Source organism: Haematobia irritans, chromosome 2 (assembly GCF_050003625.1).
Source record: "Haematobia irritans isolate KBUSLIRL chromosome 2, ASM5000362v1, whole genome shotgun sequence".
Classification (NCBI taxonomy): Eukaryota; Metazoa; Arthropoda; class Insecta; order Diptera; family Muscidae; genus Haematobia; species Haematobia irritans.
In genome coordinates, this window is record NC_134398.1 from 139,222,234 (window position 1) to 139,227,279 (window position 5,046).

At 35.8% G+C, this 5,046-nt stretch overlaps 1 long non-coding RNA gene across 1 annotated transcript; it reads left to right on the forward strand.

Moving 5' to 3' along the window:
• The first annotated feature begins 301 nt into the window (after positions 1-301).
• LOC142224104 (uncharacterized) lies at positions 302-1,116 on the forward strand. The gene is made up of 2 exons (XR_012719033.1): positions 302-801; positions 874-1,116. It is a non-coding gene; the product is annotated as an uncharacterized LOC142224104 (long non-coding RNA).
• Positions 1,117-5,046: the final 3,930 nt, after the last annotated feature.

Below are 5,046 nucleotides of genomic sequence, written 5' to 3' on the forward strand. Positions count from 1 at the left end.
TGGTATTGGTGACCACCACATCGCGATATGTAGATTGAATTGAATTGGAACGGAAACGGCTTGTTGGTATTTTTAAGCCACTTAATCCTTGATCATATATTAAAATTCATTGATGAAATGTCCCGTTCTTCATGGCGTTCATGTGAAATGTGTGAAACCATTTTACAGATGTGATTGTGGTGGTGTTGTTGTTTTGGTGAAATCATTTCAGTAGTGTCCCGCTTGTTCGGCAAGTAGCTATTGTCGCATTTTCCCTACCTATATAAGCACTCCCAATGTTCAGGAGGTTATTATGGTATAGAATAATGAGTTCAAAAAGTACTAAAGACCCGTTTTCTGTATGTATATAATGTACCCTTCCATTACATCCAATTCAGCACCATAAAGTAATCTGTTAAATAATCGATAGATTATATTGGGCATTACCAGTTGAGCATGAAATCGATAAGAAAGACGCTGTCTCTCTCACAGAAAATAAATGAGAGAGAAATTCAAAAATATAATCCAGGGACCATTTAATTTTGTTATCTAAAAGTAATGTACAAAATAGTGTCTCTAGCAAAACTAAACAAAAACACACACTTATGATCGGAATAGAGTTTCGGTGGTTACGCGTAATGCATAAAAAGATATGATATAATCGTAAGGTGAAGTTTGGTTTACTGAACAAAAATAAGCAAAGTCCCGCTAGAAGACGTCACAAAAATTCCACTTCTCATAATTTGTTTAGTTGTTCTCTGGGTTGCAAATGGTTTGGTCGGACACGGAGTTCTCATAGGGTAATCAAAACGAAAGAAAAATGTAAGTAAAAAATTAGTAATAATTCTATTATATAGCAACTATATTTATTTCATATTTATATTCAAATTTCAGGTGCAGTTTATTTACTTTCTAGCAGGATTGGACCTCCATAACAACACATACGCCTAACAATGCAGCGACAAAAGAAGTGCCAATTTGAAAGTAAATGCGTCTTACCACGAATATTAAAATAATTCCTTGTTGTTTGTATAGTCATAACTTAATTATTTTACTTATAAACTAAATAACATATTTAGTTAAAGTCCAAATATAAATTTGGCTTAATAAAAAACTATAAAAATCATTCTAGCAAAATTAGTGCTTATTTAGCTAGCATTTTTTCACTATCCTTTTCAGTGGGTAGAGAAGTGTGTACAAATTATGTGTGAATTTTCAGCTACCAAATTGGTGGTTATCGATAATGCGGAGAATAGTCTATTGGTTATATTCAGCGACATGTTCTCGTTAAACTCTCCGCTAAAACACATGGGGTGTAATGCGGAGCGTAAGTAGGGGTGTTTATAAATTAGTAGCTATATAGTTAGGTATTCGCTGCTTCCCAGAACAAGCGGGGTATTATAAATCTTGGTAGTGCATGTATGCATATACATTTTTGGCAAATAACTTAATTTGGTGAAGGGAAAAAGTAAGAAATGGTACTGCTAGATTAGTACTACGTTTACACGCAAAGAAAAAAAAACGTTTGGAACGTGTACCGAAAACGTTTTTCTTTTGTTAGAGTTTTTTGAATTGCTTCTAAAATTTTAAACATTTATCGCCAAAAAAATTCGTTTCTTACAAAATTTTTGTTTTTTCAATAAAAAAATATTTTTTTAAGCAACAACACAGTCTATTTCGTTTATATCAAGCATTGTTCTTTTCTGACTTAAGCCTTTAATAAGACACATTTTACAGTTCATAGTAAAAATTTAATATAGTAGTATATAATGTTGAACATCTCTTCGGAATCTTTCGAACATATCTGGAATATATGTAAAAAGAAAAAATACAAAAAACAACTTTTGGGTGTTCGGTCGAAGCAGGGATCGAACCCACGACCCTTGGCATGCAAGGTGCACGTAGCAACCACTGCTCCACGGTGCCCAAATAAATGTATGTTTCTGTTAAATAAAGTTTGTTTAATCGGATCGTGGGAGCCGCAAGCTAGGCTATATAAATGTAACTTATATGGATAACTAGCGTAACCCGGCCCGCTTCGCTGCGCATTCCGAAGCATATTTGTAGGAACAATTTGCGTTAACTTAGTCAACCATATCCTTCGTGCTGAAAACAAATTCGAAAATACGGAGGATATTCATATGTAAAACGGTTCGTCTTAATAAATGTCTGGGAGAGGGTGTACCCTTTCCTCCAAATTTTTTAAATAAAGTTCTGTATTCAAGTAGTTGGACAATCTTCTATATTTCTTGAGAATTTTAAGTGTGGTTTGTTTGAAAGGTATCCTTCTCCTCAAAATTAAGCACTATATTATAATAACATACAAAGAATTACTGTTTCCCATCCAATAAATCGGAAAAAGCAAAAGTAGTAAAAAAGTTTACCACATTAACCCTCTATGTTGGCTGCCAATTTCATGTAAATTTAAGTTCGTTACTAAAAAGAAGTCTGGCTTCTGCCAAAAATCATAAAATTATGAACCGAGTTCCCATTTATGGACAACCCTCTACTTTCAATTTAAGAAAAAAAACGGACAAAAGGGAACCCTCTCCCCACCATCACTCCACACCGACCTGATATCGGAATTATAAGCCTAAAGGGGCGGCCTCTCTTCCGTCCAAATATCACAAAGTCAGGTATCAACTATTAATATCGTAACCTCTCCCCACTCCTCTGTAAATTTCAAGTAACTCGGTAAAGTTTAATTGTTTCTCTGTATGTACTTAAGAGAAGCCGATGTCTCCCTATGCCCCTTTGTTTTTATTAAAAAATCAGAAAACTGATATAAATTTCATAACCTCGCCCATTTTTCCGTAAAATTTCAGTCGGGGGAATTTAGTTTTGTTTTCACTGTACTTTAAAAAAAGTCGGGCAAAGGGGTTGATCCCAACCCACCCCCCCCCCCCCTCGAGCAAATATCGAAAAGTAATGTAGAGGATTTTTGTCTAGATGCCAACCCCAACATTCAATGAAAATTTCAAGCAAATCGCATAATTTTGTTCCAAGTTTCAAAAAGTAGGGCAAGGGGGAGGTCCCTCTCCCCGTCGACATATGAAATCATCAGGTATCCGATATTAATTAAATAACCTCACCGCATGTTCTCTGTAAATCTCAGATAATTTAGAGAATTTTAGTTTTTCCACTTTAAAAAATGTCGAACAAAGGGGAGGTCCCCCCCGCCACCAAATATCGAAATATAAAGTAGCGGATCTTTGTCTAGCTGCCAACCCCAACCTTCAATGAAAATTTCAAGCAAATCGGTCAACTTTGGTCCAAATTTCAAAAAGTCCGACAAAGGGGAGGTCCCCCTCCGCGACCAGGTGTCAAAAAATGAGGTACCCTATTTTCACCACATGAACGCCCCCTACGATCTCTGAAAGTTTCAAGTAAATCGGTTCAGCCGTTTCGTAGCCAACTCGGACCATACAAACAAACAAAAAGTCGCTTAAGGGGAGGTACCCCCTCCCGATCAAATTTCGAAAAAAAAAATTGCGAATCTCTGTCTAGGGATCACCCCCTACTATCCCTGAAAACTTCGTGCAAATCGGTCAAGTTTGGTTTAATTTTCAAAAAGTCGGACAAAGGGGAGGTTCCTCTCCGCGACCATATGTCAAAAAATGAGGTACCCTATTTTCAGCACATGAGTGCCCCCCACGATCTCTGAAAGTTTCAAGTAAATCGGTTCAGCCGTTTTCGCGCCAACCCGGAACATACAAATAAACAAACAAACAAACAAACAAATAAACAAACATAATTTGAATTTTATATATATAGATTGCCCATAGTGTGTTGGCTTATAAAATATATGAAATAAAATTTTGAATGTGTTATTATTTTTTAACATCAAAAAATACAATAACCAATATCACATTTATAGGATCACAACATTATTAAAAACAAATCTGCAGATTGTGAAAGGAATGGAATTACATTTAAGAAAATTAGACACCAATACGTTTGTTTGCGTAATTTTCTAATAAAAGTTATTCAGTATAATCTTGCAAGACAGTAAGAATGGATTTACACTCTTGGATAAAATTAGCAAAAATGTACACTTCACGAATTTATCATTAATTCACCGGTTTTAAACCAATTAAAACCAGGGATCCGGAGCGGAGCGGAGCAAGCCCTTTTTTTGCCGGAGCGGGAGCGGAGCGGGAGCGGCATTTCTAAAATCCGGAGCGGAGCGGGAGCGGATTTTAGAAATGCCGTATCGTATTTTTGTACGTACGTACAAAAATACGATATGTATTTTTGTACGTACGTACATTGGGGAAAACACCGTGTTTTTTAGTAATTGTTTTCAAAAACGGCAAATGTCAAAATATATCTCTAGTATGTGTTGTAAAAGTAACAACAGTACTTTCGATCAATTTCATTCCGTATTACTACAAAGATGTTTGTAATGAACGTCAAATAAATGCAATTAAACGATCTTATTTATATTTAATTTTTTAGTTTTCTACACTGAAAAAATATTGTCGTGAAGTCAAAGATTCCATGTCCTTAGAATAAGAATGCAAATTTTGCTTAACATGGAAGACGCATTTCTCTAAAATAAAGTTTTTTATACCCATCACCATAGAATGGTGACGGGGGTATAATAAGTTTGTCATTCCGTTTGTAACACATCGAAATATCGATTTCCGACTATATAAAGTATATATATTCTTGATCAGGGAGAAATTCTAAGACGATATAACGATGTCCGTCTGTCTGTCTGTCTGTCTGTCTGTTGTAATCACGCTACAGTCTTCAATAATGAAGCAATCGTGCTGAAATTTTGCACAACCTCGTCTTTTGTCTGCAGGCGGGTCAAGTTCGAAGATGGGTTATATCGGTCCATGTTTTGATATAGTCCCCATATAAACCGACCTCCCGATTTGGGGTCTTGGGCTTATATAAATCGTATTTTTATCCAATTTGCCTGAAATTTGAAATCTGGAGGTATTTTATGACCGTAAAGAGGTGTGCCAAAAATGGCGAGTATCGGTCCATGTTTTGGTATAGCCCCCATATAGACCGATCTCCCGATTTTACTTCTTGGGCTTATAGAAACCGCAGTTT